We start from the raw sequence: 16429 nt of genomic DNA, 5'->3' as shown, positions 1-16429 counted from the left end.
TGTTGGGGACTGTAACCTGGGAGTGAAACTGGCAGTGAAGTAAGGGAGGAAACATCTCTGGTTGTAAGAATATTTCTAGGGAAGAAGGTTCCCTGATGGGCTGGCATGGGGATCGCTGTGGTTGTGAGCCCCGTGTTGCACTGTGGGGTTGTGGGCAGGGAAGGAGAGAGGCTGTTCATACTGGTCATAGTCAATACAGTTTGTAAACAGCTGAGTTCTGTTCCCTCACAGCTCAGACACATGCAGGACATGAGGATGCTTAGCTAATGACCAACAGTTGGTATCAAAGGCCAAGAGTGGGGTGGGGAGGAGAGATGGGGCCACCTTCTGGAAGAACCGCTGCCCCAGGGGACCAGGAAGGTAGTGAATGATTGGGGATGCACAAAGGGTTTCTATGGCCTCATCAGGTAGTTCCTATTTTAAACTGATAGTCTGGAATATATGGTCAAATGCGGTGGAATGTCTGCTCTTATTTTAAGTTCTACAAACACTTAAACGGATAGATTTCTATCTCCATTATACAAGCACTGCTGGGTGACCTTTATAGTCAATGTGAGGATCAAAAGAGTGAGTACTTATTAATGCTATTACCATGCTTCTACTGAATTAACACTTCAGCAACAGTATAACGGCCACGCTCCTTAACAACTGCCTCTGTAAGGGTCTTGTAAGTCACAAATAATAATTATAAAGAAAATATATTAAAAATAATAACAATTACAGTTACAACAACTATGTTGTTTATAACGATGATAGTGTTAGCATCTCCCTCTCATATTAAACAGTACCCAACACTAGATTCCTTAGGAAACAACGCCAATGCATTTTTGGACTTTTCTAAGTCTTCACCCAATGAAGCCTTTTTATTCACATTGGTCCACCAAAGCCAGAATTGCTGTTCCTTGCATGGTGGGCTGCCATGCTGCGATGTTCTGGGCTTTTTCTGGCACAATGCATCTATACTGGGTAGTCAAGGTTCCACGTACCCACTCTGATTTCCAATATATTGTTCTCCAGAGCCAACAGAGGGGCCACTGGAAAGAGGCCACATATACTGTGGTGAACCCAAACTGAATACCTGTTGAAGGAATGGACACAAAACATGGAGTGGTGGATGGATGGAATGACAACATAAATTCTTTTACTCCTGTAAAGAGAGAGGGGAAAATGGTGAACTAAATCCCAAAGAGAAAAGAAGTTCATGGTAATAATAATGTTCAACAGTGAAAGAATCCAAACAAAAGGCAAATATAAAATCTCTGGGAAGAAGACTCATTACAACCTGTTTCTTTCACATATATACCCTTAGTAGGAATAACATACTTAAAAATCTTCAACCAACCATAATTATTTGCTCATAATAAACTTGGGAATCTTGAAGCATATTATTCACTCTCAGTGTTGAAATAATACAATCTTGGAAGATGATTTGTATTTGAGGATTAAAAAAGAATATTGTGGATGTATCTAACAATTTAAATAGAAATAAGAAATGTATCTTTGGGAAAGCTATGCATAGAGAATGTTGGAGGAAATACCCTGAATATAGGCAAGTGAGCAAGCTCCCTTGAGTCTGGGAAAGTGAGTGCAGCACATTCAGAGGGTCTATGAAGTTATTACAAGTCACAGAAAGGTATGCAATTAAAGTGTCTTCCTAAGCAAAATATTCTTCTTCAGGAATTTTTATCTTGATATTTCTATGGTCTGTGTGGTCACAGGAAGTCAAAGTTATGGTGGTGGCTTAGAAGTTCTTTTCTCTCTGTGTGTAATTTACAGGGCAATGCTACAGATAGGGCAGCAGAGATCTGTGGTAAGCTGTTCCATAGGGTGGGGGAGTGGTTAGAAATGATAAGGTCAGAGATCTAAAAGACTTTTAGACCCTCCCCTCCTAACTGGCAGACCTTTAAAGTAAACTAGCACAGGTATGTAACTAAGACAGTGGATGAGAGGCAAATTTATAGTCCCTTTATTGTTACTGCTCAGTCAAGGGGTAGGGACAACTCTGGCCAGGAACGGCAAGACCGTGAATGGGGTGGATGGGTAGGAGGAGCTGACATTTGCTTCTGACCTGAGAGGCAGGCGTGTGTTGCAGAAAAGCCGACAGTGCTGGAAAGATGCAGTAGGTCCACAGCCCAAAAGGAGCTGTCATATTCAGGGAGGTCAGAGAGAAAGAACCAGAGTTAGTGACGCCACAGGGTCAGCAGCGTGGCAGCATTGATGTCAGTATCTGTGTCCATAACCCACCTAACCCTACATGAGCTCATCTGCCTACGGGGGCAGGTAAGTAGCAGAAATGCTTGGAGTGGGTGCAGCCACTGGCAAATTGGCAAGTGGACATCCTAAGGAAACGCAATGCTCACCATCACCATATTGGAAATAGGGCCTCACAGTGTCAGATCTCCTTCTTATTCAAGAGAAGCCAGAAATTAAGAGTTTATTAGCAATCAACCCAGATCAAAACCCAGAAAAGATATCATTTTATAATGACAAAGCAGGCACAGACTATTCAGAAATAAATTAATGAAAAATATTAAGAAGATTCTGATAAATGATTTAAAAAAAGAAAAAAAAAGATGATTGAATGAACAGTAGAATGCACCACCCTCTTCAGTGGGCAGACTCAAATTTGGGGGACATAGAACATTTTTTCTCCAAAATAAATTTAGTATCTGAATGCAAATTTAGTTAATATTCCCAAATGGATTTAAGAAAAAAATCTGAAAGGTGATCCTAAATGTATTCCAGAAATATACCTATATATACAAATAAAGTAATGAGGAGGGATGTTTGAATTTGTAGTATTAGGGATATTCTGGAAAAGGATAAAACAGGACCAACTCTAGGAGGTATTAATCTATGTTCATGGAAACAGTATAGAAATAGTGCACTGAGAGTATGAATGAAATACATTACATTTCAAGAATAGACGTGGATATTTATGAGATTTTAGTAATATTATAAAACTGACACTTCAAATCAGTGGATTCAAGTTCTGCAGTAATTAGCTAAATCATTGGAAGGCCTGGTAGACTGTCCTCATTTATGACATTAAAATAAATTCCAGATAATTTTTTAATTAAAAAATAAAACACCAGAAATAACCCAACATGATTAAATCTGTTCAGATTTTCAAGCGAGAAGAACTTTCTAAAAAGCTTTTGGAACAAAGACCAAAAAGAGCAAAGGCCTAGCAACTCAGCAAGGCCAGAAACGCCCACTGTAAAACAAAACGAACCCTCGCCCAACCCTCTCTCATGGCCCTGTATTGCTCTCTGATATGTTCTACACTTTCTTCTTCCCTTTAAAGTCCAGTTTCTTGGAGAAGTACCTGCGCTGAAGACTCCTCATGGCTCAGAGCCCTGCATCCCCCACGGCCCTCATCGCAGCACTGAGACAGGAGTTGTACTGCCGGTGGCTGCGTGTTTCAAACTAGTCAGCATTTTCAGCTCGTGTTTATTTGATTACCAGTTAGCTTTTGCCGTGGACAAATATTTTCCTCTCAGGGGGATGTTTTCCCCCCTTAATTTTTGTTTTATTAAATAAACTTAAAAAGCCCAGACAGAAAAGTGTGTGTGCACATATGCACACACACAGATACACACAGATCTGTTTTTTAAAGTCTACCTAAGTATAGTCCTCCTCCTCCTTTTCCCCAGGCTTGGCAATTAAAGGTGGGCTTTAGCTCTTGCTTTATTGCCCCACACACCCCCCCCTTTCTCACTATGCTCCTTTTAGTCAGTGTTCAAATCCCTCTTAAGCCAGGTTACAGCCTTCTCTGTGTTGCCTCAACTAGTTTCTCCCAACAGCTCTGCTATTCTTCTTTCTCTTGGTGGATTTATCTTCTCCCATGTGCCATGTACATGGCCATTTTCCCCAGGGCCTCGTCCTCAATCCTCCACTTGGCAGGAATGAATCGCCCCCACGGCCTCACCCACAGCTCCTCTGAGCTCCTGACTGTTGAATCCAGCTTAACAACGGGCATCACTCCTCAGATGTCCCATAGACACTTTGCAATCAAAATGCCACACACAGAACCATCTCCTCGAAAACATCTCCTCCCCTAACACTCCCACTGCAGATCCACTCTCCAGATGGGTCACTGGAAAGTCACCTCAGCAGCTCTGCAGCCCGCCGCCCCGGCCCTGTAGTCCCCTCTGCAGCAGTCACCACTTCTGCCGCCCACGACTCTCTCCCTCTGCCCAGGGCCTCTCTGCAGGGGTGTGCCACTTGTCTGGATTACCTGGGGTGGCCCCCGAAATATCTTTTCCCCCCAAAATATGGGCCTCCCCCCAAAAATGTTATTATCCATTCTGCTGCCACTATAACCAGATCTACTTTAACATAATCATTATGCAATTCTCTTGCTTACATATATTCCAATATAGCCCTGTTTCTTTAAGGATACATTCAAGTCTAATCACACAAGACCCATCGTGACAGTGGCCTTGTGCACCTGATATTCCCACCTGTGGATACTTTGTTCTAACCCTACTTGTTGTTCTTCAGTCTGGCCAAGCCGCTTCATGCCGTGTACTCTTATATGTCTCTACCTCTCTGCATGAAGTGTCCACTCCCTCTACCACACATTAGAGAGCTAACTTCCTTTCACCTTTCAAAATTCAGTTCAAATATTCCCAGCTCTATGAAGTCCAATGTGTGTTCACCTGCTTAGGAATCCATCAGCTACTCGCCAAGTCTCGCCTGCCCTGCGGAGTGCAGACACCAAGTCTTACCTGTCTTGGTCTCCTCAGCAGTTGATACAGTGTTTGGCATAGCAGGTGCTCAGTGTTTGTTGGATAGATAAATGAATGAATCAGTAAAGAGATGAGAGGTCTACAATCCCCCCCAGTTACTCAGCTGCCATTTTGGAAAGTTCATTCTGTGGAGTTAAGGAAATGTCAGTGCAGGTGGTGGGCAGACAGAACAGAGGTGAGGGCGTGGGGGAGAAAGGCCAGGTCCTGGAGAGCGCAGGAGAGGCGTGGGTGGGAGAGCACTGGAGAGAGAGGGAATGGAGGGGGCGGGTGCAAGGAGATGTTGAAGAACAACTGATATTAACTGCAGTAAATTAAATGGAGAACATAATATATGAAGGGAAGATCAAGTTAACACAGCAAGGGTGGAAAAGGCAGTACCAGAGACGAAGAGCTCTCACTTCATCACTCACTGCATTTCACTTACGGCACCCGCCCTCTGGGAAGGCAGCGCCAAGTTCTTGAGAGACTGGTGTTTGTGCTTTGGGTGCTCTAAGTACAAAACGGTATCTTATGGCTTCCAGATTTTAAGACTGATAGATTATTTCTCTTATGTCCCGTGTCTGAGTTCTCAAACAGCAGGATCTTTTGCTTCTGGGGGTGAGCTATTGTGGTTAATAACTCAGGGTTACTCCAATAATCTCAAAGGACAGTGGGGAAATCACTAGAACAAATAAAAGAGAAATTTCACTCAGAAAAAAACATATGCCCTATAGAACCTTGTGGGGGCCTTGGGGGCAATGTTACCGCCAACTCATCTAACAGTTGTATGTGAGTGCATTGAAACTCCAAGCTCAAGTCACTTAAACACGTATGAGAACCAGGGTCCAGGCTGTGGTGCTTCAGACATGCACGGGAAGATGAAAAGCCTGACTATTGCCTCCGACAGGATCAGTCCAGCCGGGGAGCGCAATGGACACAGACATGATCACACACCATCAAGACAAGAATCAACTGCAATTCATGCTTAGAAAGGAGAGCAGAAAATCTCTAAAAAGTTGAGGGTTTGCTGGCAAGGCTTGGCAAGAGCCCTTCCAGGCAGAAAAGCAGAGAAAGATACTTCTGGCGAAGGAGACTAGGGATGGTGGCAGGGTGCGAGGCCTAAAGAAGCAAGGGTGGAGGGCTCCAGGGTCATCTGTCAGAAGCTGTTCCCCTTCAGCAGCTAAGAGGCCTAACTAAAAAGGCAGGTGTGGTGTCATTAATGATCATGGGGAAAACTGGGAGGAGGAAACTGAGGTCAGGAGATCACCACCAAAGGCACTTTATTTGAGAGGAACAAAAATAATTCAAAAAGCACTTGGAAATCCTATCTCCCATGAACGAAAAGAACACAAAATAAGTTTCACTCCAGCGTTGAATACAGAATAACAGACTGCCTACTCTCAAAAATTGATTGAAATTTCTAATTCGTTAGGGATTATTTAGAGAATAGGAAAACGAATAAATCTGAACAATCTCTCTACAATAGCTGTTACTCCATCCTGTTATGTAGGGTAGAGTTAGGCTGAATTATTTAATTAGTATTTTATTGAGACTATAAAGTTCTAAAAGTCCTATCCATTTCTCCCAAAAGCGTGCAACTTTTCCTTTCAATGACCTTTATTTGACTTAACTAGAACAATAACTATTTTCCAAGGCATTTTTCGTGTGTGTTAAAATACCAAATGATATGCTGCCCTCAGAATGTTGTTGTTATTATTAATGCTGATAATAGCCCCAATAAGAAATATTTACAATTATGACTCATTTTGGAATAACAGGTCATTGGATTAAAGTCCTTTTGAAAATAAGCAGAAAAAACGAACATAATTTCTACACCAGGGACAGGAGCTGCACCCTTAATCGAACCTGGTCACTAAGCACAACAAAAGCAAAGATGAAACTCAAATCAGACACCAGGCCACAAAGCATAGCTGACTGAAGATGACACAAAATGACCTTTCATTCACCGAGGGAATCAGATGCGTTTCTATGTATATTATATATTTTAAAAGCAATTATTATATATATAGCATGTAATTTAGGAAAAAGAAAACTCCCTCTTTCTGTAGACTTATAAACAGGAAGCCCAATGGGGTGTCTTGCAGACATGAACCGGCATGCATAAATGCAAAGCCTATTGACAAAAATACTTTCCTGTCTCCTAAGCTTAAAAAAAAAGAAGTAATTCAAGGCAGTGGTGAGCTCAAAGGTCTCAGATACAAAACGTGAACATCATCAGCCTTCTAGTAGATAAAAGTGCGCCATGCATAATAGAAAAGATGAAGTTTCCTATGGAAATCTATTTTGAGATGCAACAATTTAAAGGCAACCGAGAGCTCAAAACCAAGTTCAAACAAAGAGAAACAAAGGCCAAGCAAATTTACAGAAATGGACAAAGACATTGGAGAAGGAGGGGATCTGTGTTCTACCAATACTCCAGATCAGCAAATTCATCCTGAATTCAAGCCAGTGATGTGCCATGAGGTGACTCAAGGAACCAGGCTGAAACCATCGGCCAGAAGAAATAGGAAAAATGTCAAAGGCAGGTGTGAGGTGTGGAAGGGGTGACCCTGTGACCCTTGCTGCCATGAGGCAGGATGCTCTTGCGGGCTTTCTGCACAGGCTGGCGGGCTCACATGACTCTGTTTAGAAGGATATCAGCCAACAGCTGTGCCACACGGGCTGCAGCCCGTGCTGAGTCACATCTAGTAACGGTTCTGAGTTCATCCTTAGATGACATGACCAGAAGGATCTGAGAATCAATGATGGAGAATTACCTGAATGAGTATTCCGTTTCATTCCTTGGCAGTAAACCTTCAGCATTGTACAACATAAATATTGACAAAGATATACACAGGCAACCTATTTGAAAGCCTGACTGCATAATTGCATCTAATTGAGAAAAGCGGGATCCGTTTCGGTATGCTAGGTCTTTGTTTGGCTCGGTAACCGATGCTTCTGAGACCCAAAGCATATTCTAGTATAACCGACAGCACAGAAATCCCCACTGATGACTTACTCATTTCAGGGTATTCATAAAATAATCCCAGTTTGCCCGTGGGATACAGATGGTTGTCCCATTCCCATCGTGGGGTGGTCTGTTCTGCTCCCGAAACTGTGGCATCATTAGATTCATGACCCAGCTGTCAAACAGATCAAATTATAAAGCAAGATATTATCAGACCAAGGTCATAAAAGTATTACTGACATTTCAAGCTGAACACATCATCTTCCCAAGAATTTAATTTCTTGTTTTCAGGATAAATTTCTTTTTATTGCTGCCTACCTACACTCAAGTATTGTGAAAACTAGTCCTGACTACGTACCTTGTGTTTACCAAAATTGTAACGACTACTACTACTTTATCTCCTACCTCCTTTTCAGGTGGGCACTTTAGCTTTTAGAAGATACCTACCCTCATTTGTTTTTTCCCCCATTTCTCTGCTATTATCCACCATGGCATTTCCAGTTTGTAAATTGTCAGAGAAAATAAGTAAAAGAAAGAAATACAGGGTCGGTGAGCTGGTGATAAGTGCTGCAGAGGAAAATAAAGGAGGGCGAGGAATGTGTGGTAGGGAGGAGTGTGGATGGGGCAAGTGACCTTTGAATAAGGCAAAGACGGAGGCAAAGGGGTGGGCAGAAGGAACAGTGATCACAGGCCTTGAGGTCCCTCACGCTGGACAGACAGCATGGAGGCTGGTGTGGGCCAGAGTGAATAGGAAATAAGTGGTGGTTTTGGGGGGTGGAGCCTTAGAGGCTGCCGTGAGGATGTGGGCATTTTTCCCTCTGAAGGAATTGTGGAACCATGGAGGATCACTGATCAGAAAAGTGATACTCTAACGTTGGATCGAACAGGTCTAAGACCCTAATTTCAGCTGAACAAATCAAGGGCCAAAGAAGTGACATGCCACCTCAAATTCAGTGCAGAGCTTGAAAGAAACAGCCTCGACTCGCAGCCCAGTGCTCTGCACCCTTCTGGATGTTGTCCCACAGAGCTGTCTCTAAGGTTAAATTTTTTCCTCACTCAGAGGCTTGTGGGACAACTGAATGCTTCCCCCTTTTTCAAATGGCAATTTGTCCTGAAAGGAATTCGGAGTTGGCAGTGAAACAAGGCATGGACCTGTAGACTACAGAGCTGTTGTTCCTGAAAGCAACAGCTGGCGCGTGGTTTACTCGTGGAGTTCAGCAGAAGAGACAGAGCAACAACAGACAACTTAGCATCTGGCGGAGCTTCGGCTGACTGCACTGCACGTATGGATGGATTTCAAATTTGGACAGTGAGGCGTCTTCACACGAAAGGCAGGTGTATACATCATACATGCCCACACGTCTGTATGCACACACACGTGGACACACACAGAGTATATGATGTGACTTGTAAAGAGCTTCCCCTGCTAGGTTTCCCACTGCCTCTGATCTCAGCGTTAACCTTTCCCTGGCCATGCTCCCAGGGTTGCTACGAGATTTCTTTGCAATGGAACATGCCCTTCGCTTCACAAACTTTCCCCAATTCTTTCAATGACATTAGGGGAAGAGCAGGGAGCTCTGTGAAGGGGTGGGGATATGGACTCGAGATACCCCTGAATCTGAATCCACACTTCATGGCTTATTTGTTATTTAACTTTATTTACATTCAAAATGCAATTGTTGCAGATCTCAGAAGTTGATTTACACTCACTGCTGTGGCAGAATGTTGCGGTCAGTAGACCCACCACTGGATCCTCTTATTCAACACGTCCTTCCAATAATTCAGATATTACTGTATCACAAAATGCCCATTTCTATATTTTGATACCTGCTTTTCAGTATAATTATCTTCCTTCTTTATTCTCTAAATCTTATGATTTTTAAACATTTTTCTGAGAAGTGTTCCACAGGCACTTTACATATGATAAGTTGATAAAGAGATCCTGGAGTTCAAAACCACATTTAAATCCTGAGATAAACTCAACTGTGCCGTATACATGGATAGGTTTAGTCTGCTTCCTTTGTTACTTTGTTTAGTAATTTTTGTTTCAAACAAGATCCTACTGTATAGCACAGGGAACTACATTCAATAACTTTTAATAGCCTATAGTGGAAAAGTATATGACAAGGAATATATATATATATATATGTATGTATATGTGAATCACTATGCTGTATACCAAGAATTAACACAATATTTTACACCAACTATACTTTCAACAAAAAATGTTGAAATAAAATTGGGAAGTGAAACTTCGACTGCCCAGGCTGCTGTCAAGATGAAACGATTCAAAGCAGGCCAGGTATTAGCAAACCCCCTAACACATCAAAACCCCATATGGGATCTTCTTTTTGAGCAGCACAGGCTAACCAGCTGTGGTCACCTGTAAATAAGGTTGAAGTCACTTAGACCCTTGGCTTGGGAACGCCGTGGCCACCGGGGTGGGGGTCACTGCAGCACCTACGAGAATGACGGGGACAGCCTGCTCCTCACTCCGCTCCCCAGGCCGCAGCCCGGAGCACTGCAGTCAGGTCTGAGGTCCGGCCGGGAGCGCACAGTTCCACAGCCACTCGGAGCCCTGCGGTGCGGGTGGAGCTGGGACCGTGCTCGTCCATCACCCTTCCAGGCACCCAGACTCGGGAGTCTCCTGGGGGAATTTTTCTCTGCCTCATAATTCCTGTCTCAGCCTCTTGTGGAATGCGGTCCATGCCCAACGGAAGCAGGGCTTTAACCCTCCGGGACCCAAATCCATCACGGTTTGGATCCAGGATGTAACTTCCATGTTAACTCACCTGGTGCTCCCTTCTTGTGCTGAACTGCCCTCCCCCGTCGATGACATTAGGTCGTATTAGAAGTCCCGACTTGCTTGTCCTTAGCTAAGACTCTGAGCCTCTTGCTCAGTCTTCCTGACTGGAACCACTCTTCTGTGGCAGAAAAGCTTGGGCTGTCGGCAACCCATCATTGTCCTCGGTCTTTTGGGTCTTCTGTTGGTTTATGGTTCTCATGCAGGGATACCAATTTGCACATGAGAAACACCTGTAGACATTTTAAAAAATACAGACACTGGATCCTCCCCACTCTCCAGCCAAGGCTGGAAGCTTTCTCCCTCTAGCAGTGGTTACACAATAATTTGCTTGGGAATTGACCACACATATTGGCATAATCATGGTAAATTGCCCTTTACTCAGTGCTTCCCACGTGGCATTTTCTACTTCATGTTGTCTTTGTACGTTCATTATCACATTTAATCCCTGAATTATAGATAATCACCTTTTCTTTTGAGGACACTCCTACTTGCTAATCTTGAATACAAGTATCTTTGATTCTCTTAATCTATTTCATTCCTGAGTTTCCTGTTCCTGGATTTAAAGAGTGAATTATGGACACATGTATTTAAGATTCTCTTAATATATCTATCTGACTCATCCTCTAACCAAATCATATCTGGAGAAGAGAGATTTTCTCTTTTAAATATTTGCATTTTCTTACTATATAGTAGTGCGTACACACGGTGGAAAATGTAGAAAGCATATAAAGTAAGAAAATTACAGCCATACATTATCTAAACACCAAAGGACAGTGCTATGTCATGTTGGGCATTTAACCATTTTTCTTAATATTTTATCATAAAATTTCCCTAGGGAAAGTTACTTAACCCTGGAATTGTACTAGACTTTTGTCAAGTACAGAATAACATTCCCAGAAATGACCCCAACATCAAAATAGTACGTGAGGCTGGGAAGGCCATAGGGCACTCAGCTTATTCTCTGAGTCCTACAAAGAATGCTGTTAATTCACTGATGTTACTCATTCGATGCCTGTGAGTCACTCACTCACTCAGCTGGCTCGGACTGAGACCTACTTTATACCAAGTGCCGATCCAAGTGCTGGGGAGACCCCAGAGAGAGCCTGGATCACGGCATCACTGTCCTTCTTCATTTGCTCCCAGAATCCTACTCAACAAACCCACATGGGATTGGGGGGTGGAGGCAGGTGAGATATGGTAAAATTCATTTCATTATGTTCCTTTAGACATATTTAAATAGCATGAAAATAGTCACTAACTTTGATAAGTTTTCTTTTCCCTTCCGATGTATTTTTGAGGATGGGTATAGTTTTGGGGCAGCAAGAGTAATTGATAGATCTTTAGTATGTTAGGATATTATATGAAAAATTAAGAAGGAAACTGGCACCTTATACAAAGAGAAGAGGCAGTGAGGAAAACACAAGCCACCCTCGAACTTGGCTACCATTCAGAATTTCTGGTATTCAAAAAAGGGAAACATAATTCAAAATATTTTCCCTAAATATTTTAGCCCAGAGTAGAAATACATGTAGGCAAAGTTCAGCTCACTGGAACCTACAACAATGTGCTTACTTAAGCGAAGGTATAAACAGACCACAGATACTATAATGCATCCTTTACTTTAAACTAGTTAATGTGAGCAAGTTTCATTTCACATGAATTGCTCAGTACCAATTTAGGAAATATATCCTTCTTGATTGGTAAAAATAGCTCACTGATAACCAGATTCAACAAAATTTAGTGTTAAATAATTAACCTATTTCCTTCAGGAAATGCTTTTGAGTAATCTGAGTTAAGTATTTCCTCTATCTGATCTATTTCTTTTCACAGAGAAAAGTAGTATTATTTGCACATGAGCTACTTTTACTCCTCTGGAGAAATCTGACTTTGAGCTCAGGGTAAGAGTTGTCTACTGCACAGTTGGGAAAAAAAAGATTCATTTCACAGCAAAGATCAGAATCTTTATTTTGAGGGGCGTGGTGAGCTGGGGGACAAGGGAAATGCCTTTGTTTAGAGACAGACCACAGTAATCCATCCTGAAGCTGAAAGATGAAGACCTTGTGAAGAAATGTGGAAGGACACACTGACACACAAATGTGTTCACTCTGCAAAAACAGAAAGAAGGAAAGAAAAAATAATTTAACTGCCCTATAAAGAGAATGGACAGAAAATTGGTAATAAGGGAGAGTGAAGGAAAGTTAGGGAAGGGAGGAGAAACAGTGAAAGGGAACTTGGATGCGGTGGGCAGAGTAGCAGGTTTCTGGAGCTTACAATGAAGGATGATAAGAAAAAAAGTAAAGTTTAAAAAAAGTTACAAAGTTTAAAATAGTTTAAAAATTAAAAAATTAAGTAAAAAAATAATTTTTTTTATAGTGGCATGAAAGATTGTAAAATGATGGAGGTTTTTATTTCAAAATTCAAGTTGTTTGAGTTTCTCCTCCATGCTCCAAACAACAGTAAGAATTGCTTGTGTAATTGGTTTTGGGGGACACCACAGAGAGTGGTGAGCAATGCAGTTAGGTTGGCCAGGAGCAGAATGATTTTGTGGAAGGCAAGACAGAAGAGAGATCAACAGTTTCATGAGGACAGAAACTCAAAGCCAGAAATTATCTTAAAAAGCTTAGTGTGGTTGGCAGAAAAATGTTCCCCCCCAATATGTCTATGTCCTTATCACCAGAAAATAGGAAGAGGTCAGTTTCCCTTGCAAAGGGGGTCTATGATTTCAGATGCGGTTAACGTTGCTAACCAGCCTTCTCTAAGAGAGACGAGCTGGATTATAGAGGTGAGCCCATTGTAATCACCAGGGTCATTAAAGTAGGAAGAGGGAGACAGGAGAGGGGAGACAGGAGAGGAGATTTGACCACAGGATCAGAGTCAGAGGCACACAACCATGCTGACCTTGAGAGAAGGAAAAGAGGTCACAGGCCAAGAGACGTAGGTGGCCTCTGGAAGCCAGAAAAGTCAAAGATACAGTTTCCCCTGAGGCCTTCAGAAACAGCCGTGCCAATATTTTGACTTCAGCAGGCTCCTGCGTTCAAGAACCCTACAAGGTTAAATTTGTGTTGTTTAGTGGAGACTATTTCTTTTTCTTCCTACTACCATGTCATTTGGGGATACTTGTTACAACAGAAAGTGAATACACTAAGCTCCTTGAAATGTTCAGAAATTGCAGATAACACTGGAATGTCCACTTTGATATGGGATAGGGCTTATGTGAAAATCCAAAGGACAGTGTGACCTTTGCTAACATCTGCTTTTCTCATTTTTAGGAAGAGAACAGTAAGTCAAAACCTCTGTAGTTATTATTTTAGACAAGTGTCTCTTAAAACATTATGTAGCCCTGTGCCTTAGGACACCAAGAGAGTCTCTGTTCTTAGAAGAACATGAATTCCATGAGATAGGGTCTTACATCTGAGTCCCACAGTGGTCTCTTATTGGCAATGAGAACTTGGGCAAATCATTTACCCTCTTTAAGCCACAGGATCTTCATTTGAAAAGGAAGATAAGAATAAGGATTGTTTGGGTGATTAAATTGTACACACACACACACATATATGTACAACATTTAATACAGTGACTAACACATACTAGGCACTCAACAAATTCCTGTTATGGATTTTTAAATGCATGTATAAAAGGAGGAGAAAGTTGCGGGAAGTTGTGGGAAAACTTAGTTCATGGCCCCAAAAAGGGCCATCTCTCAACGGGCTCTGATCAGTCAGTCCCCAGTGATGGGCTAATAAGCAGAAACTATAGCACTTGAGGATTTAATTTAAACATAAAAAGGAAGGAATTTAAACATAATTATTAAACAGGAGGTATGTTTACACTGTTGGCTGGATCATCTTATCTGGAGAGCTTTAATAAGCAGAGAGTCTCCCCTGTTTTAGAGATGGGCATGCAGGAAAATTACTTGGATGGGTGGGCCGTTCTCACCCCAAGATCACATGACTTAGTACTCACGGAAGTAACACCTCTTGTATGTTATTCCAGATGGACTGTCCTCCCATGATTATTGTCAGCTGCATCATCAGTTCAAGGAGACAGCCACCTGGGTCACACTGGAATATTAGAAAGAAAATCTCATTTAAATTTTAGATAGCTCTAACATGAAATAAAGTCATTATTTTATGCCTAAAAAAATCTAAGGAACAGAGAGTAAAGACACTCTTCATTGGGCAACTAAGAGAATACAAGAAACAGGTTAGACTGTCCGAACACAAAGCTGTATTCACACGTCTTCATTTCTGTATTTTCACAGCCAATACACCAGATCTCCAGGATAAGTCACAAATCTGCCATTAAAGAATGTGATGTAGAAACACGAGGAGTAGTATTTGACAAACTGGAAGAAGAACACCTTCATGGCTAGGTTGTTCCCACAGTCAGTCTGGTCCTTGGGATCTCTGCAGCTAGAATAAAGAAAAGTTAAGTCTGTAAAACTGTGAACAGCTTTGAGACCATAATCAAAGCCACGGACACATGAGTTAACAAGCTAAGTATGTATATATATATATATACACAATTCACACTTTTTTCATATAAGCTGTTTTGAATTCCTTAAAATAGCTACTATGTTAATTCCAACTGTACACACTGTTGTAAGAGTTTCTCCCACTATGAATGCAATATCACACAAGGCAAAAAAAAAAGTCACCCTTTCCTTAAAATTTATAAGCACAACAGTATCCAATGGGCAAGAACTGTCCTCTGTCAGGTGTAAGTTGAAAGAAAGCTACTTCTAAACATCCTGCTAAGTGAAATTCTCTTGTCTCCCTGAACGGCAGGAAGGTAGGACTATTGAAGAAAACAAACAAAACACGGGGCAACTTGCTAGAAGCATTTGGGGAACATAAAACATCCTCCTAGTTCAAAATTTGAATTGGTCTTAGTGTTTTCAGAAGATGACCACTGAGCAGACAACTGGGAGAACGACCCAGCCACATGCAGTGTGTGGGAAGCAGTTAACTAGGGCCGCTAAGCCGCTGGCTGGGATACAAGCCAGAGAGAAGAAACATTTGTTATAGAAGCCACAGCTGATGAGAATGGAGCTACACTAACAGGAACAGCATGGGGGGAGGACACATAACAGTGTGATTACTTGTCCTCTCCGTAACGCACAAGCAAATCTGCCACTGGAACCACGACCCTCTTCCACTTATTTGCAATAGAGAGACTATTTACTTTCAACAATAGGGTACATGATCTAATGTAATTGAAATTATTATTAAGCACTGACATATTTACACAGAGCTTGGACATTCTAAAGCTTTCTTTGTCCCTTTTACTAATGCATAGTTGCAGCTAATTCACTTCTCATATAGGCTAGAGAAAATACGTTTACACTTGAAGTTTTCTAAAGACTGTAATGTACTGGAATTGAAGTGCCTAAAAGATAAAGTCTCTGTTTTGACCTGGTTCTAAAACTGGTGTAGAAATGACCTCAGCTGCAGAAGGAGCTTAACAGACTCAGTCATCTTGATTGCCACTTTCTCATATATGGCGTTCAGGGTCACGATGATGTTAAAACTGATGAGGGAAGCAGTGATGGGCGTGGCCCACCTGCACAGTCAGGTACTTCTGGATTGGGTCTCTTCCATTCAGGTTCTTGGGAAGTTCTGCTGAAAATACAATGAACACTGAAAGTCCGTAGACAGTGATCCCAATAACTGAAGCAATGGTCAACAGGACCTGACAACCCAAATGCCCAGCAGCATAAGGCTCACTAATGATCATATTTTTACACAGAAAACTTGCCCCCAATCTACGCTTAAACAGACAACATGCACGTGCTGTAAACCTCACATAAACCTGAGAAGTGATGTAAATCGCATGTAAATGCCACAAGAGACGTGAATATCCGGCATGTTAAATTTTAGGGGAGGAGGAATGAAGGATGTCAAAAAGAATGAGTGCATCCAC

The 16429-nt window shown here is 41.9% G+C and overlaps 1 long non-coding RNA gene across 1 annotated transcript in view; it reads right to left on the bottom strand.

Annotated features, from left to right (window-relative positions):
• Window positions 1–2007: 2007 nt before the first annotated feature.
• Window positions 2008–16429, bottom strand: part of LOC135320492 (uncharacterized) — a 49020-nt gene continuing 34598 nt past the window's right edge. Inside the window, exons 4-6 of the long non-coding RNA XR_010379641.1 lie at window positions 14471–14568; window positions 7753–7876; window positions 2008–2142 (exon numbers count right to left, since the gene is read on the bottom strand). This is a non-coding gene — a long non-coding RNA (uncharacterized LOC135320492). The remainder of the gene's footprint in view (window positions 2143–7752; window positions 7877–14470; window positions 14569–16429) is intronic.

The sequence above is a fragment of the Camelus dromedarius genome, unplaced genomic scaffold (assembly GCF_036321535.1).
Source record: "Camelus dromedarius isolate mCamDro1 unplaced genomic scaffold, mCamDro1.pat HAP1_SCAFFOLD_117, whole genome shotgun sequence".
Lineage (NCBI taxonomy): Eukaryota > Metazoa > Chordata > Mammalia > Artiodactyla > Camelidae > Camelus > Camelus dromedarius.
This window is presented reverse-complemented; position numbering and strand designations above follow the sequence as displayed.